Source organism: Oncorhynchus kisutch, linkage group LG1 (assembly GCF_002021735.2).
Source record: "Oncorhynchus kisutch isolate 150728-3 linkage group LG1, Okis_V2, whole genome shotgun sequence".
In the NCBI taxonomy this organism is placed as follows: Eukaryota; Metazoa; Chordata; class Actinopteri; order Salmoniformes; family Salmonidae; genus Oncorhynchus; species Oncorhynchus kisutch.
Genome location: NC_034174.2, coordinates 10,722,076 through 10,747,307, shown reverse-complemented (window position 1 = coordinate 10,747,307; position 25,232 = coordinate 10,722,076). Strand labels below are relative to the sequence as shown.

The window sequence follows — 25,232 nt, the reverse complement described above, 5'->3', positions numbered from 1 at the left end:
GCCAGAACATCTGTTAAATTCTTATGGGATTTCACCTATATTATCTTTGATCCATTGTTTCACTATAGAAGGAATGTAGGCCTGCATAAATGTATAAATTCTGTGCATTTTCAATGAAACACTTGTAATGTGTCCCTTACCTTTCTTGATAATAACTTATAGAAATTGGGATTTAGTCAGTGAAGTTACGGTGCTTAGACTGAATGTTAGTTTATCTTTGGTGGCTGATATGTTTTTTTTCAACTCAAGACATAGAAGTTGAAGTTATTGTATTGGAAATTAAAGATATTTCCATCATGTATTTCTCAACCATTATTAAAAAGATGCGTGTCAATGAAAATCCAATGAACCACAACCCTATAGGTCAAGACCTAATGTGTGCAGATATGGCTGTGGCATAACTAATCAACCCTTCATCATAGCAGAACATCCGTAAGCTATCACCAGAATGGTCCCAAGTCCAACATTTTGAAATGTTTCTAAAGTAGACAAAAACTAGACCCGTATCTGTCTACACTTGATGTTTTCGAGCCCAGTCTGCTGCCTCCAACCCCACCCTCCTCCCGGTGTGACTTGTAGTCGAGGGGCGTTCTGTAACAGTCTGCAGCGGGCGGCAGCTAGCGACACAGCTGCGGTAGCATTTCTTGCCTGTCCTCTTGTCTCCTGTACAGCTACAGCGCTACTAGTTAGCCACAGGACAATATCCCTGCTGTAGGCTTCAAGACATGTTCGTCTTCAAGAGTTCCACTCATCCCAGTGAGTGAAATTGGAACAAGTTAGTCCATTGATAACCTACAAACGGTGAGTACAATATATATATATGTTTTACAGATGCGATCGGTTTTGGTGGTCTTCTGTTCGATTGATTCAAATGAAATGTGAAAGAGAGGAGGTATTTTCTAAGCAGTGGAGCAGAAGACATCGGCATTGGGAGGGGTGCCTCTACCTCGTTTGAGAAGAAATGTCTCTATCTCGTTGTTTGAGCAGTTAGCCCGAGTTTTACCGTTACATTACCGTTCATTACTGGCAACCAATTATTCATTGCCGTTGCTGGCGTCACACATGTAACAAATAGCCTAATCATCAAGACGTGTGCCCCGATTCCAGGAAAGAAACATATCACAGATTTCTGCGCTAGATCGCCAACAATGTTTCAATCCTACTTGTATGTTGTTGTCTGGCCACTTGGGATTTGCAGAGGCATCAAGTCAGTGCACACGCTTCAGAAGTTAGTAACGACGAAGGATGATTGACAATTTCAATCTGAGAGATGTTGTTTCCTCTCCCCTTACTAGTTGCAGAAGTCAGTCCCACACGTGCGATGGGGGAAAACTGCCAGGGGCCTTATGACAATGTTAAGGTTATTGTATTTGTTAAAGTAGACCACAAGAGAATAGCCTGAATAGAGATACTGTAGATAGAGGTTACTGTAGTTTTAAAAATATTTCTATCATTATGCTCTCTGTCTGTATAAAATAGTAATTAATTGGTCAATGTAGAATAGTGCTGTTGTCCCAATAGATTGTGCCTCTATTCCACTTGTGTAGGCTAATAACAAAAAACACTACTTCAGTGCAATTCATTTGACTACAGAGTAATATTGGTAGCCTACTAGACTTGAGTAATTACAACATTACTGGTCATGTAAATTGTTGGAGCTTGGTTGTTTTTGCTTACACTAGGCGTGTTCCTTGTCTTGTTCTTCCAAATCAAACGTTCTTTAGGGTCTGATTTCTTTATGCCTAGTTCAACAAAAGAAACAAAATCATTGGTCTATGCCTGGCAAATTGGTCATATCTCCTTTCTGTGCAAAATGTAAAGTGTGCCTTTGGTATTGTGTAGCCCTTTGGCTGGGAAGGGTAGCCTTTTTAAATGTTTGATGTGTGGGGATGTCTGGAGCGGCTTCTCTGACTGTTCCTCTCAGCATCTGCACTGCCTGTCAGCTATGGTTAGGGATGGGCCATCAGACGCAATACACTGGGCCCACTGCTCACACACACACTGGCAGAGCCACAATCACACAGGAATGATGGTGACACACACACACATACAAACACACACACACGTATGAACATACGCATGTATGAAAACACAAACACAGTAAGACATGCACTTATATGCACACTTTTTTAGTCACACACACACACACACACACACACACACACACACACACACACACACACACACACACACACACACACACACACACACACACACACACACACACACACACACACACACACACACAAACTCTCTCCCAGTAGGAGGTCAGATTAGGCTCAGAGCAGCAGGGGGAACCATGATGATGCCTACCAAAATGGCACCCTATTCCCTACATAGTGCACTACTTAATGACCAGGGTCCATGGAATCCTATAGCGCACCATTTTTTTGTTTGTTTCAAAAGTAGTGCACTATATAGGGGGAAAGGGGTACCATTCGAGAAGCAGACGTCATCTGCTCTCTGCAGGACCCCAGCTAGGTCACATAGAAAGATGTGCCTGATGCACCGGCTAGTAAGCCACCAGATTAACTGACAGCACTGGCCGCTTAAATGCTTGTTATAATCAGATAACTGTGGTTTAGTATTAGTACTGCAGGGCCATGGGGTAAGTCAACAGGTCTAGGCAAGACTTAGAGGGGAGAGGACATCTTACTAAGCACGGGTCATGATCAACCAACATATTTCAATTGGAATAGAAACACAGAACAGAGAAACACACTGGGTTTGGTCAGCAGGCCGACGGGCTTATTTGTGTGTGTGTGTGCGTGTGTGTGTGTGTGTGTGTCACCATCGTTCCTGTGTGATTGTGGCTCTGCCAGTGTGTGTGTGTGTGTGTGTCACCATCGTTCCTGTGTGATTGTGGCTCTGCCAGTGTGTGTGTGTGTGTGTGTGTGTGTGTGTGTGTGTGTGTGTCACCATCGTTCCTGTGTGATTGTGGCTCTGCCAGTGTGTGTGTGTGTGTGTGTGTGTCATACATAGCAGCAGGGAAATAAGCTTTCTGCTGTGGTAACATTAACAGGCTGCACTTCCACATGTTGGAAGTGCTTTGATGTCAATCATCATGGATTTAATCTTCTACTAGTCTACAAGCTGAATTAAAATAAATACGTATTTTCTTCATCTTTAGTGAGCCTCCCGGGCGTCTAAGGTTTCAATATTTCATGAGAAGAGAAATCTCCAAATTAGTGTGTTGGAATAATCACGCAACAGATAGGGTATCAAACAAGCTACGGCCAGAGAAAGCACGCACACGCACGCACGCACGCACGCACGCACGCACGCACGCACACGCACACACACACACACACACACACACACACACACACACACACACACACACACACACACACACACACACACACACACTAGGGCTGTGACGATCACAGAATTTTGGATGGCTGTGATCGGTCAGCGCCATAACCGCTCGAATCACCAAAGATTTGCTCCTGGGTGCAAGTGCAGCCATAGAACTAGAATGAATAGAACAGGCTTCCCCATTCAAGTCAATCATGGCACAACGCTGATTCAACTCAACTGACATTTCAAAAAATACATTCCATTGCATGAGACACATCCAGTTGACATCATTTGAATGAGCATTCTACATTTCAGCAAGGACCAACACAGTTTCATCACGTTGTTAAGAGTCCATGTTACCACAGGAACAGACTGTGGAACGCACAGTTTCATCACGTTGTTAAGAGTCCATGTTACCACAGGAACAGACTGTGGAACGCCGTATTAAATCTTGTTTTTGTGGTAATGACAGTTATTTTATTTCCACGGCGGTCTCCATCCATAACAGTTGGTTTTACTGTAATTGTGCCAGCCCTAACACATGCACACTGCAGCGCATACCCAAAGCAGAAGGATAGTATTAGCCCTCATTTCCATAGACTGCAGCATGCATTTGTTTTTACCATTACGGAGGCATCTTGTAATGGGATAGTAATGACGACTGATAATAACGGGTACAACATAGTGTGGCCCATCTTTCCCTTTCAAGACAGATCGATACGTATCTAGGTGTGTTTAGTGAGTCCTCCAGATCAGAGGCAGTAGGGATGACCAGGGATGTTCTCTGTTTAGTGAGTCCTCCAGATCAGAGGCAGTAGGGATGACCAGGGATGTTCTCTGTTAAGTGAGTCTGCCAGATCAGAGGCAGTAGGGATGACCAGGGATGTTCTCTGTTTAGTGAGTCCTCCAGATCAAAGGCAGTAGTGATGACCAGGGATGTTCTCTGTTTAGTGAGTCTGCCAGATCAGAGGCAGTAGTGATGACCAGGGATGTTCTCTGTTTAGTGAGTCTGCCAGATCAGAGGCAGTAGTGATGACCAGGGATGTTCTCTGTTTAGTGAGTCTGCCAGATCAGAGGCAGTAGTGATGACCAGGGATGTTCTCTGTTTAGTGAGTCCTCCAGATCAGAGGCAGTAGTGATGACCAGGGATGTTCTCTGTTTAGTGAGTCCTCCAGATCAGAGGCAGTAGTGATGACCAGGGATGTTCTCTGTTTAGTGAGTCTGCCAGATCAGAGGCAGTAGTGATGACCAGGGATGTTCTCTGTTTAGTGAGTCTGCCAGATCAGAGGCAGTAGTGATGACCAGGGATGTTCTCTGTTTAGTGAGTCTGCCAGATCAGAGGCAGTAGTGATGACCAGGGATGTTCTCCGTTTAGTGAGTCTGCCAGATCAGAGGCAGTAGTGATGACCAGGGATGTTCTCTGTTTAGTGAGTCTGCCAGATCAGAGGCAGTAGTGATAACCAGGGATGTTCTCTGTTTAGTGAGTCCTCCAGATCAGAGGCAGTAGGGATGACCAGGGATGTTCTCTGTTTAGTGAGTCCTCCAGATCAGAGGCAGTAGTGATGACCAGGGATGTTCTCTGTTTAGTGAGTCCTCCAGATCAGAGGCAGTAGGGATGACCAGGGATGTTCTCTGTTTAGTGAGTCCTCCAGATCAGAGGCAGTAGTGATGACCAGGGATGTTCTCTGTTTAGTGAGTCCTCCAGATCAGAGGCAGTAGGGATGACCAGGGATGTTCTCTGTTTAGTGAGTCCTCCAGATCAGAGGCAGTAGTGATGACCAGGGATGTTCTCTGTTTAGTGAGTCCTCCAGATCAGAGGCAGTAGGGATGACCAGGGATGTTCTCTGTTTAGTGAGTCCTCCAGATCAGAGGCAGTAGTGATGACCAGGGTTGTTCTCTGTTTAGTGAGTCCTCCAGATCAGAGGCAGTAGTGATGACCAGGGATGTTCTCTGTTTAGTGAGTCTGCCAGATCAGAGGCAGTAGTGATGACCAGGGATGTTCTCTGTTTAGTGAGTCCTCCAGATCAGAGGCAGTAGTGATGACCAGGGATGTTCTCTGTTTAGTGAGTCTGCCAGATCAGAGGCAGTAGTGATGACCAGGGATGTTCTCTGTTTAGTGAGTCTGCCAGATCAGAGGCAGTAGTGATGACCAGGGATGTTCTCTGTTTAGTGAGTCTGCCAGATCAGAGGCAGTAGATGACCAGGGATGTTCTCTGTTTAGTGAGTCTGCCAGATCAGAGGCAGTAGTGATGACCAGGGATGTTCTCTGTTTAGTGAGTCTGCCAGATCAGAGGCAGTAGTGATGACCAGGGATGTTCTCTGTTTAGTGAGTCTGCCAGATCAGAGGCAGTAGTGATGACCAGGGATGTTCTCTGTTTAGTGAGTCTGCCAGATCAGAGGCAGTAGTGATGACCAGGGATGTTCTCTGTTTAGTGAGTCCTCCAGATCAGAGGCAGTAGTGATGACCAGGGATGTTCTCTGTTTAGTGAGTCCTCCAGATCAGAGGCAGTAGTGATGACCAGGGATGTTCTCTGTTTAGTGAGTCCTCCAGATCAGAGGCAGTAGATGACCAGGGATGTTCTCTGTTTAGTGAGTCCTCCAGATCAGAGGCAGTAGTGATGACCAGGGATGTTCTCTGTTTAGTGAGTCTGCCAGATCAGAGGCAGTAGATGACCAGGGATGTTCTCTGTTTAGTGAGTCTGCCAGATCAGAGGCAGTAGGGATGACCAGGGATGTTCTCTGTTTAGTGAGTCCTCCAGATCAGAGGCAGTAGTGATGACCAGGGATGTTCTCTGTTTAGTGAGTCCTCCAGATCAGAGGCAGTAGTGATGACCAGGGATGTTCTCTGTTTAGTGAGTCCTCCAGATCAGAGGCAGTAGATGACCAGGGATGTTCTCTGTTTAGTGAGTCCTCCAGATCAGAGGCAGTAGTGATGACCAGGGATGTTCTCTGTTTAGTGAGTCTGCCAGATCAGAGGCAGTAGATGACCAGGGATGTTCTCTGTTTAGTGAGTCTGCCAGATCAGAGGCAGTAGATGACCAGGGATGTTCTCTGTTTAGTGAGTCCTCCAGATCAGAGGCAGTAGGGATGACCAGGGATGTTCTCTGTTTAGTGAGTCTGCCAGATCAGAGGCAGTAGATGACCAGGGATGTTCTCTGTTTAGTGAGTCTGCCAGATCAGAGGCAGTAGATGACCAGGGATGTTCTCTGTTTAGTGAGTCTGCCAGATCAGAGGCAGTAGGGATGACCAGGGATGTTCTCTGTTTAGTGAGTCTGCCAGATCAGAGGCAGTAGATGACCAGGGATGTTCTCTGTTTAGTGAGTCTGCCAGATCAGAGGCAGTAGATGACCAGGGATGTTCTCTGTTTAGTGAGTCTGCCAGATCAGAGGCAGTAGTGATGACCAGGGATGTTCTCTGTTTAGTGAGTCTGCCAGATCAGAGGCAGTAGTGATGACCAGGGATGTTCTCTGTTTAGTGAGTCCTCCAGATCAGAGGCAGTAGTGATGACCAGGGATGTTCTCTGTTTAGTGAGTCCTCCAGATCAGAGGCAGTAGAGATGACCAGGGATGTTCTCTGTTTAGTGAGTCCTCCAGATCAGAGGCAGTAGTGATGACCAGGGATGTTCTCTTGATAACTGTATGAATTAGACCATTTTTATGTCCTGCTTAGCATTCAAAATGTAATGAGTACCTTTGGCCTGATATTAGCTACACTATCTAGCTACTCCTCTCTCCTTACTGGTCTGATATTAGCTACACTATCTAGCTACTCCTCTCTCCTAACTGGTCTGATATTAGCTACACTATCTAGTCACTCCCCTCTCCTTACTGGTCTGATATTAGCTACACTATCTAGCTACTCCCCTCTCCTTACTGGTCTGATATTAGCTACACTATCTAGCTACTCCCCTCTCCTTACTGGTCTGATATTAGCTACACTATCTAGCTACTCCTCTCTCCTTACTGGTCTGATATTAGCTACACTATCTAGCTACTCCTCTCTCCTTACTGGTCTGATATTAGCTACACTATCTAGTCACTCCCCTCTCCTTACTGGTCTGATATTAGCTACACTATCTAGCTACTCCTCTCTCCTTACTGGTCTGATATTAGCTACACTATCTAGCTACTCCTCTCTCCTTACTGGTCTGATATTAGCTACACTATCTAGCTACTCCTCTCTCCTTACTGGTCTGATATTAGCTACACTATCTAGCTACTCCTCTCTCCTTACTGGTCTGATATTAGCTACACTATCTAGCTACTCCTCTCTCCTTACTGGTCTGATATTAGCTACACTATCTAGCTACTCCTCTCTCCTTACTGGTCTGATATTAGCTACACTATCTAGCTACTCCCCTCTCCTTACTGGTCTGATATTAGCTACACTATCTAGCTACTCCTCTCTCCTTACTGGTCTGATATTAGCTACACTATCTAGCTACTCCCCTCTCCTTACTGGTCTGATATTAGCTACACTATCTAGCTACTCCCCTCTCCTTACTGGTCTGATATTACCTACACTGTCTAGCTACGTCCCTCTCCTTACTGCAGGACAGCACTCCCCTCTCCTTACTGCAGGACACCACTCCCCTGTCCTTACTGCAGGACACCACTCCCCTGTCCTTACTGCAGGACAGCACTCCCCTGTCCTTACTGCAGGACAGCACTCCCCTGTCCTTACTGCAGGACAGCACTCCCCTCTCCTTACTGCAGGACAGCACTCCCCGGCAAGTGAGAGCGAAGGACACACTGCCTGGGTTGTCGTTGCCGGCTTGCAGCGCAAATTCTCCCAATTTTAGCAGTAGACTGTCACGGTGACATTGAGATGATAACTACCAATACTACATGTTGTTTCTCGTGTAGGCTGCTATGCTACTCGAAATATAATCAAGTGGGATGGAACAAATTTGCGACGTTAGCGATGTGCTAAAGCTGCCCGGTGAAGCAACAGTAGGAAGCACCTTGAAACCACACTGTTGGTCAGTTATACATACAGTCAATGGGTCATTCACACCGGCTTATCGGTAAATTAGCTAATTGGCATAGAGATGGTGACCAATCAAATGAAAGTTTGTTTGCATACACAAATTTGCAGATGTTATCGCATGTGCAGTGAAATGCTTGTGTTTCTAGCTCCAACCATGCAGTAATATCTAGCAATACAAAACAATACACACATAATCCAGATTTGTAGCGGCTGTCGTCGGAAGGATGAGACCAAGGCGCAGCGTTCCGTGAGTTCCACATAATATTTATTGTTGAAGTGAAACTTTAGACAAAACAAGAAAGAAAGAAAGAAAGAAAGAAAGAAAGAAAGAAAACAACAACCGAACAGCTTCGTAGTGCAAACTACCTGGTCACAAACAAAGAACAAGATCCCACACAGAAGGAGGGGAAAAAGCTACCTAAATATGATTCCCAATCAGAGACAACAATAGACAGCTGTCCCTGATTGAGAACCATACCTGGCCAAACACAAAGAAATAGAAAACATAGAAACATGAGCATAGAATGCCCACCCAAATCACACCCTGACCAAACCAAAAATAGAGACATAAAAAGCTCTCCACAGTCAGGGCGTGACACAATTATTATTATAATAATTTAATTTTGTATATATACGATGAGCCATGACTACAATATAGTACAGTGCCTTGCGAAAGTATTCGGCCCCCTTGAACTTTGCGACCTTTTGCCACATTTCAGGCTTCAAACATAAAGATATAAAACTGTATTTTTTTGTGAAGAATCAACAACAAGTGGGACACAATCATAAAGTGGAACGACATTTATTGGATATTTCAAACTTTTTTAACAAATCAAAAACAGAAAAATTGGGCGTGCAAAATTATTCCCTTATTTATGTCACTTGTTAAATCCACTTCAATCAGTGTAGATGAAGGGGAGGAGACAGGTTAAAGAAGGATTTTTAAGCCTTGAGACAATTGAGACATGGATTGTGTGTGTGTGTGCCTGTTCAGAGTTTGAATGAGCAAGATTTCTGTGTCTTTCAACGGGGTATGGTAGTATTTTGGTATTTGGTATTTTATTAGGATCCAACACATTCTTGTTTCTTATAACGAGAAGAAGTGATGCAGTCAGTTTCTCCTCAACTCTTAGCCAAGAGAGACTGGCATGAATAGTATTTATATCAGCCCTCTGATTACAATTAAGAGCAAAACATGCCACTCTGTTCTGGGCCAGCTGCAGCTTAACTAGCTCTTTCCTTGCAACACTGGACCACACGCCTGGACAATAATCAAGATTAGACAAAACTAGAGCCTGCAGAACTTGCTTTTAGATGTGTAGGATCAAAATCGGCAGAGCATCACTTTATTACGGCTAGACCTCTCCCCATTTTTACAACCATTGAATCTATATGTTTTGACAATGACAGTTTACAATCTAAGGTAACGCCAAGTCATTTAGTCTCCTCAACTTGTTCAACAGCCATACCATTCATTACCAGATTCAGCTGAGGTCTAGAACATAGGGAATGATTTGTACCAAATACAATGCTCTCAGTTTTAGAGATGTTCAGGACCAGTTTATTACTGGCCACCCATTCCAAATCAGACTGCAACTCTTTGTTAAGGGTTTCAGTGACTTCATTAGCTATGGTTGCTGATGTGTATATGGTTGAATCATCAGCATACATGGACACACATGCTTTGTTTAATGCCAGTGGCAGGTCATTGGAAAAATAGAAAAGAGTAGCGGGCCTAGAGAGCTGCCCTGCGGTACACCATACTTTACATGTTTGACATTAGAGAAGCTTCCATTAAAGAAAACCATTTGAGTTCTATTATATAGATAGCTCTGAATCCACAATATGGCAGAGGTTGAAAAGCCATAACACAAGTTTTTTCAACAACAGGTTATGGTCAATAATATCAAAGGCTGCACTGAAATCTAACAGTTCAGCTCCCATAATCTTCTTATTATCAATTTCTTTGAAATTGTTGAGTGCCCTTCAATATGTGCATGCTGAAACTCTGTTGTTAATTTGTTTGCAGAGAAATAGCATTGTATTTGGTCAAACACCATTTTTTCCAACAGTTTGCTAAGAGCTGGCAGCAAGCTGATAGGTTTGCTGTTAGAACCAGTAAAGGCCGTTTTACCACTCTTGGGTAGTGGAATGACTTTGGCTTCCCTCCAGGCCTGAGGACAATGACTTTCCTCTAGGCTCGGATTAAAGAAATGACAGATAGGAGTGGCTATAGAGTCAGCTACCATCCTCAGTAACTTTCTATCTAAGTTGTCAATAAAAAAAAATGTATGTAACCTTTTTTTAACTAGGCAAGTCAGTTAAGAACAAATTCTTATTTTCAATGACGGCCTAGGAACAGTGGGTTACCTGCCTGTTCAGGGGCAGAACGCCAGATTTGTACCATGTCAGCTCAGGGATTTGAACTTGCAACCTTGCAACTAGTCCAATGCTCTAACCACTAGGCTACCCTGCCGCCCCAATGCCAGGAGTTTTGTCAGTAATCTTTACACCTCTCCCACACTAACTTCACAACATTCTAACTTGCAATGCTTTTCTTTATTTCCCGGGAAAAAAAATGTATGCATGAATACAATGACTCACTGTTCGTTGTTGCCCAAGTTTGCCCACATTGCCAATGAAGATATTATATATTATTGCACTGTCAGAACTGAAATCACAAGCAGCTTTACACTCGCATTAACATCTGCTAACTATGTGTATGTGACCAATAAAATTTGATTTGATTTGAAGTAATCAATTCAAATAATTGGCAACATGAGATTGGTTTTGTCATGAATAAGCCATCTGATTCGAGGAAAAATGGAGTTGAATTTGTCTTTCTGCCCATTTCATCATTCTCTATATCATTTATCTTGGCTTCATAATACAGTTTCGTCTTCTTCTTTTTGTTGAGTTTAGTCACATCATTTCTCAATTTGCAGTAAATCATCCAGTCAATTCCTCATCAATCCATGGAGCCTTAACAGTTCTAACAGTCAGTTTCTTAACCTCTTGAGTGTAGGGGGCAGTATTTTGATGTTTGGATGAAAAACGTATCCGAGTGAAACTGCCTATTTCTCAGGCCCAGAATCTAGAATATGCATATAATTGTCAGATTAGGATAGAAAATACTCTAAAGTTTCCAAAACTGTCAAAAATATTGTCTGTGAGTATAACAGAACTGATATTGCAGGCGAAAACCTGAGGAAAATCCACCAGGAAGTGCTGTTTTTCCTGAAACCTCTCTGTTCCATTGTATGCCTTCCCTCAATTTAAAGGGATATCAACCAGATTCATTTTCCCATGGCTTCCACATGGTGTGAACAGTCTTTAGACATAGTTTCAGGCTTTTATTCTGAAAAATGAGCGTGAAAGATCACATCGCGTCATTGGATGGCTGGGTGCCAGCAGAGTTTTGCATGCTTGAGCAGCTTGGAGCAGGCATTTTCTCTCTCACTCCTATTGAAAAAGCTACGGTCCGGTTGAAATCGATTATTATCGATTATTTATTGTAAAAACAACCTGAGGATTGATTATAAAAAACGTTTGACATGTTTCTACGAACTTTACGGATACTATTTGGAATTTTCGTCTGCCCGTCGTGACCGCTCGAGCCTGTGGATTTCTGAACATAACGCGCCAACCAAATGGAGATTTTGGGATTTAAAAAGATTCTTTATGGAACTAAGGGACATTTATTGTGTAACTGGGAGTCTTGTGAGTGCAAACATCCGAAGATCATCAAAGGTAAGTGATTCATTTTATTACTTTTCTGACTTTCGTGACCAATCTACTTTGCTGCTAGCTGTTTGTAATGTTTTGTCTACTGAGAGCTATCCTCACAAACACTTGGACAGCTTTCGCCGAAAAGATTTTTTGAAATCTGACACGCCAGGTGGATTAACAACAAGCGAAGCTGTGTTTTTCTATATTCCACTTGTGATTTCATGAAAATTAAATATTTTTAGTAATTTAATTTGAATTTGGCGCTCTGCAATTCAGCGGATGTTGACGAAAATTAACCCGCTAACTGGATGGGTGCGCCAAGAAGTGTTTATTAGGTGCATGTTTATCAATAATTGGAAGAAGCAATTTCATAAATTCATCAAGTGCAGCGTCTGGATGCTTTTGTATGATCTCTTTTAGGCCCAGCTGTTGGAACTTTGGATTTCCTGGATATTGCCACTATATTGTGATCACTGCATCCAATGGGTACGGATACAGCTTTAGAACCAAGTTCTACAGTATTAGTAAAAATGTGATCGATACATGTGGATGCTCTTGTTCCTGTAGTGTTTGTTAACACCCTGATAGGTTGATTAACTTCTTGACGCTACCCATCCCTTAAGCGGGATAATTGTCATCAGCAACCGCTGAATATTGCTTTACAGGGAAAGCAATCCAAGCGTTTCTGTAAGTTTATCGATCGCATGACAAAACATTTAAGTACATTTAGCATCAGGTAGCTTCAGGTAATCGTTTACCTTTGATGATCTTCGGATGTTTTCACTCCCAGTTACACAACAAATGTTCCTTTTGTTCCATAAAGATTATTTTTACATCCAAAATACCTCCGTTTGTTTGGCGCATTATGTTCAGAAATCCACAGGAAAGAGCGGTCACGACAACGCAGACAAATTCCAAATAATATCCGTAATGTCCCCAGAAACATGTCAAACATTTTTTATAATCAATCCTCAGGTTGTTTTTAAAATATATAATTGATAATATGTCAACCGCAAATGTCTTTCACAGTAAGAGAGGGAAAAACAATAGCTGTCCAAATTCTGTTGCGCGAGCAAAACTCATGTGACCACCTGATGAGCCAGAAAGATGTTATCTTTCTGGCTCATTTTTCAAAATAAAAGCCTGAAACTATGTCTGAAGACTGTTGACACCTTGAGGAAGCGATAGGAAAATGAATCTGGTTGATATCCCTTTAAATGGAGCAATGGAAGGCTATGGAACATGGAGTTATCAAAATAGAAGCCACTTCCTGGTTAGATTTTTCTCAGGATTTCGCCTGCAATATCAGTTCTGTTATACTCACAGACAATATTTTGACAGTTTTGGAAACTTTAGTGTTTTCTATCCTAATCTGTCAATTATATGCATATTCTAGCATCTGGTCCTGAGAAATAGGCAGTTTACTTTGGGAACGTTATTTTTCATAATATAAAAATAGTGATAAATTATTTCCTCCAAGAAAATTTCCGTCACTGTCCTCAGACTCCATCCAGGTCTCGTGGAGATTCTTTCATTCCGGCCATAACCATGTTGTTCGCCTTGATTGTCCCTCGAGATAATCCGATTTCTCTGTCATTGTTATCATGGATTCACACACAGAACTGATGTCCTCTCTCAATGATTTACAGATTGCTGTCATCTTGCTGCCTCAGGAGAGTTGATAGGCTGTATAGCCTGGGAAGAGTTGATCATCCGGTAGGCTGTATAACCAGGTGACAGTTGATAGGCTGTATAGCCTGGTGAGAGTTGATCAGCTGATAGGCTGTATAGCCAGGTGACAGTTGATCAGCTGATAGGCTGTATAACCAGGTGACAGTTGATCAGCTGATAGGCTGTATAACCAGGTGATAGTTGATCAGCTGATAGGCTGTATAACCAGGTGATAGTTGATCAGCCGATAGGCTGTATAGCCAGGTGACAATGTTTTGCATCAGTTGTCACATAAAATGACAGGTATTTTCTGGAGGTAGAAAAAGTAATGTGAGCAAAACATTGCTATCCTATAGCCCTACACTGGCTATAGCTCTACCTCGCTGGCTCTACCTCATTGGCTCTACCTCACTGGCTGTACCTCACTGGCTCTGCCTCACTGGCTGTACCTCACTGGCTCTGCCTCACTGGCTCTACCTCACTGGCTCTACCTCACTGGCTCTGCCTCACTGGCTCTACCTCACTGGCTCTGCCTCACTGGCTCTGCCTCACTGGCTCTGCCTCACTGGCTCTACCTCACTGGCTCTGCCTCACTGGCTCTGCCTCACTGGCTCTACCTCACTGGCTCTACCTCACTGGCTCAGCCTCACTGGCTAACACAGGAACTGGCTAAAACACACATCTCCAGCAGTGTCTGTCCTCAGTCCCAGGCATGCTATAGCCCTACACCAATTACTGGCTGGGGTTCAACGTGCACAGGAAGGGTTAGCAGGAAGTTTGCTTACAATGTTTGTGGCCTGTGCTCAAACTGCAGGAAGCCATGTGACCTGTGGAGCCACTGTGAGGTTTCTGTCCTCCCTCCTACAGTATTGTTGTGGAAAGCAGAGAAGAGCCGAGCAGATTACAGCAGAGCAAAACAGAGTACAGCAGAGTATAGCAGAGCAGAGTACAGCAGAGTATAGCAGAGCAGAGTACAGCAGAGCAGAGTACAGCAGAGTATAGCAGAGCAGAGTATAGCAGAGCAGAGTACAGCAGAGCAGAGTACAGCAGAGCAGAGTACAGCAGAGCAGAGTACAGCAGAGCAGAGTACAGCAGAGTACAGCAGAGCAGAGTACAGCAGAGCAGAGTACAGCAGAGCAGATTACAGCAGAGCAGATTACAGCAGAGCAGATTACAGCAGAGTAGATTACAGCAGAGCAAAACAGAGTACAGCAGAGCAGAGTACAGCAGAGCAAGAGCAGAGTACAGCAGAGCAAGAGCAGAGTACAGCAGAGCAGAGTACAGCAGAGCAGAGGTTGGGTCCTGAGGGAAAAAATAGTTGAGAACCACTTCCTGTAGAGGTCTTTAAAGAGCTAGCTCTCCTGCCAGAGCAAATCAAACTTATTTCTTTAACAGCGCCCTCTAAAACAATAATAATAATACTAAGATTAGGCCTGGGATTTGCCTTACTATACTTAGGTGCCAAGACAATATCTATTGCGATTCTCACGATTCTATATGTATTGCGATTCGATATTGTGATTTTATTATGATTCAATGTTCCAAACATATTGCTCACCATATTACATCTGATGCATGGGAACGAGAGAGCCATGAGAAAACAAGTTTTAATCGGTCATGGGAATAAATTGGCTCCCTATTTAATATAAAGATGGAGAACAAGCTATGAAGGAAAAATAGTTTTGTGCAGGTACAGCCGACTAGCTCAAAAATAATATTGCGATATTGTCAAAATGAAATGATACGATATATCGTTAAAAAAATGATATCAAGATGTGTAACTGTATAGATATTTTTTTCCCAAATCACTAATTCAGATGCCACCTACTTTGGGACAGATCTCCTTTGTAAAATAGATCTTTAATCTCCTTGGCATCACCTTTTTAATAAGAAATACATGGTTTATAAATGCATTATCATGGCCTTTTTTGCCTTTACCTCCCTTCTCACCTCATTTGCTCACATTGTATATAGACTTGTTTATACTGCATTATTGACTGTATGTTTGTTTTTACTCCATGTGTAACTCTGTGTCGTTTTATCTGTCGAACTGCTTTGCTTTATCTTGGCCAGGTCGCAATTGTAAATGAGAACTTGTTCTCAACTTGCCTACCTGGTTAAATAAAGGTAAAATAAAATAAATAAATAAAATTATAAAATGAATTATTGCTGCACGGTCTCTCAAGCCTAAATGTAATACTGTACATCCATTGGCCTTATTGGGTTCAGCTTGGAGCGCTACATGTTGTCTCTGCACCGGCTTGGAGCGCTACATGTTGTCTCTGCACCGGCTTGGAGCGCTGCATGTTGTCTCTGCACCGGCTTGGAGCGCTGCATGTTGTCTCTGCACCGGCTTGGAGCGCTACATGTTGTCTCTGCACCGGCTTGGAGCGCTACATGTTGTCTCTGCACCGGCTTGGAGCGCTACATGTTGTCTCTGCACCGGCTTGGAGCGCTGCATGTTGTCTCTGCACCGGCTTGGAGCGCTGCATGTTGTCTCTGCACCGGCTTGGAGCGCTACATGTTGTCTCTGCACCGGCATGGAGCGCTACATGTTGTCTCTGCACCGGCTTGGAGCGCTACATGTTGTCTCTGCACCGGCTTGGAGCGCTACATGTTGTCTCTGCACCGGCTTGGAGCGCTACATGTTGTCTCTGCACCGGCTTGGAGCGCTACATGTTGTCTCTACACCGGCTTGGAGCGCTGCATGTTGTCTCTGCACCGGCTTGGAGCGCTACATGTTGTCTCTGCACCGGCTTGGAGCGCTACATGTTGTCTCTGCACCGGCTTGGAGCGCTACATGTTGTCTCTGCACCGGCTTGGAGCGCTACATGTTGTCTCTGCACCGGCTTGGAGCGCTACATGTTGTCTCTGCACCGGCTTGGAGCGCTACATGTTGTCTCTGCACCGGCTTGGAGCGCTACATGTTGTCTCTGCACCGGCTTGGAGCGCTACATGTTGTCTCTGCACCGGCTTGGAACGCTACATGTTGTCTCTGCACCGGCTTGGAGCGCTACATGTTGTCTCTGTACCGGCTTGGAGCGCTGCATGTTGTCTCTGCACCGGCTTGGAGCGCTACATGTTGTCTCTGCACCGGCTTGGAGCGCTACATGTTGTCTCTGCACCGGCTTGGAGCGCTACATGTTGTCTCTGCACCGGCTTGGAGCGCTACATGTTGTCTCTGCACCGGCTTGGAGCGCTACATGTTGTCTCTGCACCGGCTTGGAGCGCTGCATGTTGTCTCTGCACCGGCTTGGAGCGCTACATGTTGTCTCTGCACCGGCTTGAGGCGCTACATGTTGTCTCTGCACCGGCTTGGAGCGCTACATGTTGTCTCTGCACCGGCTTGGAGCGCTACATGTTGTCTCTGCACCGGCTTGGAGCGCTACATGTTGTCTCTGCACCGGCTTGGAGCGCTACATGTTGTCTCTGCACCGGCTTGGAGCGCTACATGTTGTCTCTGCACCGGCTTGGAGCGCTACATGTTGTCTCTGCACCGGCTTGGAGCGCTACATGTTGTCTCTGCACCGGCTTGGAGCGCTACATGTTGTCTTGGCACCATTAACCTTCACAGCTGTTTTACTTCATAGGCAGAATAATGCTCCAGACAGAAACCCGGAGAACGTCCCTGTGTGTGCGTCTCTGTCCTTGCGTGTGTACTTGTTGTGTTCCTAAAGGCTGCATTTGAAATCCCCGTCCTGCCTCTGGGACTCTGGGCTCCACAGCACTCTGTTCTGCTTCTGACCCCATTTCACTGTAAATGGGTAGCATGCTTCCGTGCCTGCTGGTACCAGGGCTGCTGTTCAGCATGATTCAGTACCTGCTGGTACCAGGGCTGCTGTTCAGCATGATTTAGTACCTGGTGGTACCAGGGCTGCTGTTCAGCATGATTCAGTACCTGCTGGTACCAGGGCTGCTGTTCAGCTCTCTCTCTCTCTCTCTGTGTGTGTGTGTGTGTGTGTGTGGCACACTGCTTGCTGTCAGTATGGTTCAGTGCTAGACTGTTATTGCTCATAGTTGACTCCGCAGGAGATTTCTCTGCTTGGTACACACACTGTTGTAGTTAAGAAAACGCAATGCAAAATGGGTTCTCCTCCATCCACACTGTGTGTGTGTGAGTGTGTGTGTGCGTGTGTGCGCGCGCGTGTGTGTGTGTGTGCGTACTCGCGCTTCGTGATACCTCAGGTTTTTTGTGTTATAGACAGACAGTCTGCTACAGAGACCACTGCTGTTCTCTCATCAGTATTACAGACAGTCTGCTACAGAGACCACTGCTGTTCTCTCATCAGTATTACAGACAGTCTGCTGCAGAGACCACTGCTGTTCTCTCATCAGTATTACAGACAGTCTGCTGCAGAGACCACTGCTGTTCTCTCATCAGTATTACAGACAGTCTGCTGCAGAGACCACTGCTGTTCTCTCATCAGTATTACAGACAGTCTGCTGCAGAGACCACTGCTGTTCTCTCATCAGTATTACAGACAGTCTGCTACAGAGACCACTGCTGTTCTCTCATCAATATATGAAGCAGAAGCTTTCATACCAGAACAGACCAGACAGACTACACCAGACTAGAACAGACCAGACAGACTACACCAGACTAGAACAGACCAGGCAGACCACACTAGACTAGAACAGACCTGAGAGACTACACCAGACTAGAACAGACCAGGCAGACCACACCAGACTAGAACAGACCAGACAGACTACACCAGACTAGAACAGACCAGGCAGACCACACCAGACTAGAACAGACCAGGCAGACCACACCAGACTAGAACAGACCAGACAGACTACACCAGACTAGAACAGACCAGGCAGACCACACCAGACTAGAACAGACCAGACAGACTACACCAGACTACAACAGACCAGACAGACTACACCAGACTAGAACAGACCAGACAGACTACACCAGACTACAACAGACCAGACAGACTACACCAGACTAGAACAGACCAGACAGACTACACCAGACTAGAACAGACCAGACAGACTACACCAGAACAGACCAGACAGACAACACCAGACCAGAACAGACCAGACAGACTACACCAGACCAGAACAGACCAGACAGACTACACCAGAACAGACCAGACAGACAACACCAGACCAGAACAGACCAGGCAGACTACACCAGACCAGAACAGGCTGTGGGTAACAGATGTGGTCGTAAACATTTATCAGTAAACGGAGCAACATGGTCTGTGTGTGTCTCGGTGTGTGTGTGTGCTAGGGTTATGTGATTAGATATGACAGTCCTCGTTCTTAACCATGTTTACTCAATAGGAAACTTGGTCCTCTATTAGATGGTAAAGTGTTAGAGTTGACACAGTGCGAAGGAGTTTTCTCTTCTCTTTACATGGCCAAAAGAGCCCTGATTGAAGCCGGAATGCTATAGAACGCTCTAGAATCTGCTCTAGAACGGGCTCAGAATTCTCTAGGTAGAATGTTCTCAGAGAGAGTCGAGGAGTTCTAATTGACGGCAGTCTAAAACTCTAGTCCAGCAGCACAGTCACAGTGTGGTCGTTGGCTTTATAAATACACCATGCAGGCTGACATTGTTCCAGAATAAACAGCATTGATGTCACATGTCCGCATGCAGCAGATGGATGGATGGAGCCCCTCCCCGAGAGCAGCATGGGGTCATATAAATATAAATACTGGAATGGACATTGATGTTTGTATGTGGTCTGAGGGGCTTTGTCCCTTCTAGTAACTCTAGTTCTATGCATTGGCCCCAGTCTGGGGTATGGAGGCAGGGAAACTTAACATGGGTTATAGGTCAGTGTTTCTCAACCTCTGATCTGTGGAATGACACCGATCCCTGGAATGTTGCTGAACAATCCCAGGTAGTAAGTTGACTTTCACTGATTTAGTAAATTACTTATTCATTCACAAATACGAGTGAAATACTTTTCCTTACAATTTATTTGTGAGGAATGGTACGGGTGTATACGGGTGGGCTGTCATTGTAAATAAGAATTTGTTCTCAGCTGACTTGCCAAGTTAAATAAAGGATAAATAAAAAATTGATATTTCTTTCTCTCTGTCGTCAAGATGGGGACCACTAAAATGTATTGCCCGCGAGGTGAGGGGCCCCCCAAACCAAATCTTGCTTAGGGCCCTCAAAAGTCTAGAGCCTTCACTGGGTAATGGTACTCTAGCAGACAGATTGCCAGACAGACAGTCTTGTGTAGCTGGCCTGGTTTGGTACAACGACTGGGGAGACAGTGACCTAGAATCAGGTTGACCTGAGTGCTTTAAATCAAACAAGACTCCCTCTATGACAGGAAATACTTTCTCTCTCTTTCTCCCCCCCCTCCCCTTCCCTGTAGCACCAAGTAGGACAAGTCATCCAGACAGAATAAAATGGAAGTTGGTGGTGATGGAGGGAGGGAGGGAATATGGAGGGATGGACAGACTTGAGGCAGGTAGATGCTTGTTGTAGAGCAGAAAGGGAGGGGGGGAGCAGTGGAGGGATGGAGGGGAGAAGAATGCAGGGGGGTGGAGGGATGGAGAGGGAGAAGAATGCAGGGGGGGTGGAGGGATGGAGAGGGAGAAGAATGCAGGGGGGGTGGAGGGATGGAGAGGGAGAAGAATGCAGGGGGGGTGGAGGGATGGAGAGGGAGAAGAATGCAGGGGGGGGTGGAGGGATGGAGAGGGAGAAGAATGCAGGGGGGGTGGAGGGATGGAGAGGGAGAAGAATGCAGGGGGGGTGTGGAGGGATGGAGAGGGAGAAGAATGCAGGAGGGGTGGAGGGATGGAGAGGGAGAAGAATGCAGGGGGGGTGGAGGGATGGAGAGGGAGAAGAATGCAGGGGGGGTGGAGGGATGGAGAGGGAGAAGAATGCAGGGGGGGTGGAGGGATGGAGAGGGAGAAGAATGCAGGGATGGAGAGGGAGAAGAATGCAGGGATGGAGAGGGAGAAGAATGCAGGGATGTGGGGGGAGGGTGTGGAGGGATGGAGAGGGAGAAGAATGCAGGGATGTGGGGGGGGTGGAGGGATGGAGAGGGAGAAGAATGCAGGGGGGGTGGAGGGATGGAGAGGGAGAAGAATGCCGGGATGGAGAGGGAGAAGAATGCAGGGATGTGGGGGGGTGGAGGGACTTAACGAAGGTAAAGAATGTGGAAGACACTGGGGATGGATGGATGGATGGATGGATTGAGCGACGGATGGATGGATGGATGGATGGATGGATGGATTGAGGGATGGATGGATGGACGGAGGGATGGATGGATGGATGGATGGATGGATGGATGGACAGATGGATGGAGGGATGGATTGAGGGATGGATGGAAGGGATGGACAGATGGAGGGATGGATGGATGGATGGATTGAGCGACGGATGGATGGATGGATGGATGGATGGATGGATGGACGGATGGAGGGATGGATGGATGGATGGATTGAGGGATGGATGGATGGACGGAGGGATGGATGGATGGATGGATGGATGGATGGATGGATGGATGGATGGATGGACAGATGGATGGAGGGATGGATTGAGGGATGGATGGAAGGGATGGACAGATGGAGGGATGGATGGATGGATGGATTGAGGGACGGATGGATGGATGGATTGAGGGACGGATGGATGGATGGATTGAGGGATGGATGGATGGATGGATTGAGGGATGGATGGATGGACGGATTGAGGGATGGATGGATGGACGGCTGGAGGGATGGATGGATGGATTGAGGGATGGATGGATGGATTGAGGGATGGATGGATGGACGGATGGAGGGATGGATGGTTTGAGGGATGGATGGATTGAGGGATGGATGGATAGATGGATTGAGGGCTGGATGGATTGAGGGATGGATGGATGGATGGACGGAGGGATGGATGGATGGACGGAGGGATGGATGGATGGATGCATGGAGAAGGATTACCAGTGAGACGGGAGTAGAGCTCTGTTTTCATCAGGTAGGAAATAGCATTGATCTGACTAAAGACAGTCAGCTAGCTCCTATCTCTCCAGTAATCATTTATAAATGATCCCAACATAAAACGCCTTAGTCAGATTGATTCTGGATTTAGGGGTAAGATTGTACATGGCACACTCTTCTGCTAAGCTTCCAATGATAAAATATTTAATAATCAGTCACCAGGTTTCTATCCAACCTTTTTACGTGAGTAAAGTACATTTCTGATTAAAACATGTCATGACAGGCCTGATGGAAACAGAACATTTTTCGGTAAACTTTCCAAATGTCGACAAAACAAAATACGCTAGATAAGGTGGGGGGTCTTTTTGTGTCAGTAAAATTAAACACTTTTATGTGCAAATGATTGATTATAATAACCATCATATAGAAGTCAAATGATTGATTATAATAACCATCATATAGAAGTCAAATGATTGATTATAATAACCATCATATAGAAGTACATTTGGAGTCACTTGTGACATGGTGTGTGGTCCTCACGCCTAGAATTGGAAACCGAGCAGTCTATTAAGCTACAGATGAATGGATGATGAATGTGTCAGGGGGGTGAAAGTTCACAGCGATGAGCTTGATTCTCCTTTCCAATAAATATCCAGGGGTCTTATTCCGGTGACATGATAATTGATGCTTGGCTGCCGTTTTGACAAATAAAAATAATAATTATTTGTCAATAATAATCTCATTTTGTAGGCTATACGTGCGCTCTAGCCAACAGCGCGCAGATAGTTCCGCTGACTAGAGTGAGAGAAAACTATCAATAGAGTTGAAAATGAATTTACCTGCAAAAAAAAGAAGGCATTTTTAAAGGCACTACGTCGTCACACACAGCCTTTTATCCTCAACAAGTCAATTAGATGGAGACACATCTCTGATGGGAAAATGTGCATATTGCTTTTTATGCAGAATATCTGTCGCCAATTGGATGGAAACCGAGCTATGCATAAACAAATGTCATCTATACCGAGACGACTCTGTGGACTGTGGGCTTCACTGATTGGACGCAGTAGAGTAATTCCTCACTAAACCCAGTCAAAAAAAATCACAAAATCACAATTTCACAATGTTATCCATAGAATAGTCCTTTAGGGGAGGGATTACATACGTACATGTATTTGACATTTGTATCTAAATGCATAATTGAGAAATAATTTATGAAAGTTGACATATTTATGACATTCCTAGCTTTACCCAGGCCTCCTTTAAGACTCCATGGTGTTTAATCTGTAGGTGCTACAGGTCTCCTTTAAGACTCCATAGTGTTTAATCTGTAGGTGTTACAGGTCTCCTTTAAGACTCCAGAGTGTTTAATCTGTAGGTGTTACAGGTCTCCTTTAAGACTCCATAGTGTTTAATCTGTAGGTGTTACAGGTCTCCTTTAAGACTCCATAGTGTTTAATCTGTAGGTGTTACAGGTCTCCTTTAAGACTCCATAGTGTTTAATCTGTAGGTGTTACAGGCCTCCTTTAAGACTCCATAGTGTTTAATCTGTAGGTGTTACAGGTCTCCTTTAAGACTCCAGAGTGTTTAATCTGTAGGTGTTACAGGTCTCCTTTAAGACTCCATAGTGTTTAATCTGTAGGTGTTACAGGTCTCCTTTAAGACTCCATAGTGTTTAATCTGTAGGTGTTACAGGTCTCCTTTAAGACCCATAGTGTTTAATCTGTAAGTGTTACAGGTCTCCTTTAAGACTCCATAGTGTTTAATCTGTAGGTGTTACAGGTCTCCTTTAAGACTCCATAGTGTTTAATCTGTAGGTGTTACAGGTCTCCTTTAAGACTCCATAGTGTTTAATCTGTAGGTGTTACAGGTCTCCTTTAAGACTCCATAGTGTTTAATCTGTAGGTGTTACAGGTCTCCTTTAAGACTCCATAGTGTTTAATCTGTAGGTGTTACAGGTCTCCTTTAAGACTCCATAGTGTTTAATCTGTAGGTGTTACAGGTCTCCTTTAAGACTCCATAGTGTTTAATATGTAGGTGTTACAGGTCTCCTTTAAGACTCCATGGTGTTTAATCTGTAGGTGCTACAGGTCTCCTTTAAGACTCCATAGTGTTTAATCTGTAGGTGTTACAGGTCTCCTTTAAAAACTCCATAGTGTTTAATCTGTAGGTGTTACAGGTCTCCTTTAAGACTCCATAGTGTTTAATCTGTAGGTGTTACAGGTCTCCTTTAAGACTCCATGGTGTTTAATCTGTAGGTGCTACAGGTCTCCTTTAAGACTCCATAGTGTTTAATCTGTAGGTGTTACAGGTCTCCTTTAAGACTCCATAGTGTTTAATCTGTAGGTGTTACAGGTCTCCTTTAAGACTCCATAGTGTTTAATCTGTAGGTGTTACAGGTCTCCTTTAAGACTCCATGGTGTTTAATCTGTAGGTGCTACAGGTCTCCTTTAAGACTCCATAGTGTTTAATCTGTAGGTGTTACAGGTCTCCTTTAAGACTCCATAGTGTTTAATCTGTAGGTGTTACAGGTCTCCTTTAAGACTCCATAGTGTTTAATCTGTAGGTGTTACAGGTCTCCTTTAAGACTCCATGGTGTTTAATCTGTAGGTGCTACAGGTCTCCTTTAAGACTCCATAGTGTTTAATCTGTAGGTGCTACAGGTCTCCTTTAAGACTCCATAGTGTTTAATCTGTAGGTGTTACATGTCTCCTTTAAGACTCCATAGTGTTTAATCTGTAGGTGCTACAGGTCTCCTTTAAGACTCCATAGTGTTTAATCTGTAGGTGTTACATGTCTCCTTTAAGACTCCATAGTGTTTAATCTGTAGGTGTTACAGGTCTCCTTTAAGGCTCCATAGTGTTTAATCTGTAGGTGTTACAGGTCTCCTTTAAGACTCCATGGTGTTTAATCTGTAGGTGCTACAGGTCTCCTTTAAGACTCCATAGTGTTTAATCTGTAGGTGTTACAGGTCTCCTTTAAGACTCCGTAGTGTTTAATCTGTAGGTGTTACAGGTCTCCTTTAAGACTCCATAGTGTTTAATCTGTAGGTGTTACAGGTCTCCTTTAAGACTCCATAGTGTTTCATCTGTAGGTGCTACAGGTCTCCTTTAAGACTCCATGGTGTTTAATCTGTAGGTGCTACAGGTCTCCTTTAAGACTCCATGGTGTTTAATCTGTAGGTGTTACAGGTCTCCTTTAAGACTCCATAGTGTTTAATCTGTAGGTGCTACAGGTCTCCTTTAAGACTCCATAGTGTTTAATCTGTAGGTGCTACAGGTCTCCTTTAAGACTCCATAGTGTTTAATCTGTAGGTGTTACAGGTCTCCTTTAAGACTCCATAGTATTTAATCTGTAGGTGCTACAGGCCTCCTTTAAGACTCCATGGTGTTTAATCTGTAGGTGTTACAGGTCTCCTTTAAGACTCCATGGTGTTTAATCTGTAGGTGTTACAGGTCTCCTTTAAGACTCCATAGTATTTAATCTGTAGGTGCTACAGGTCTCCTTTAAGACTCCATAGTGTTTAATCTGTAGGTGCTACAGGTCTCCTTTAAGACTCCATAGTGTTTAATCTGTAGGTGTTACAGGTCTCCTTTAAGACTCCATAGTGTTTAATCTGTAGGTGCTACAGGTCTCCTTTAAGACTCCATAGT

General features: G+C 44.6%; 1 protein-coding gene across 1 annotated transcript in view; it reads left to right on the top strand.

Moving 5' to 3' along the window:
• The first annotated feature begins 578 nt into the window (after nt 1-578).
• Nucleotides 579-25,232, top strand: part of LOC109899709 (protein phosphatase 1 regulatory inhibitor subunit 16B-like) — a 181,031-nt gene continuing 156,377 nt past the window's right edge. Inside the window, 1 exon segment of the mRNA XM_031825888.1 lies at nt 579-801. The gene's annotated coding sequence lies outside the window, so the exon portion shown is untranslated.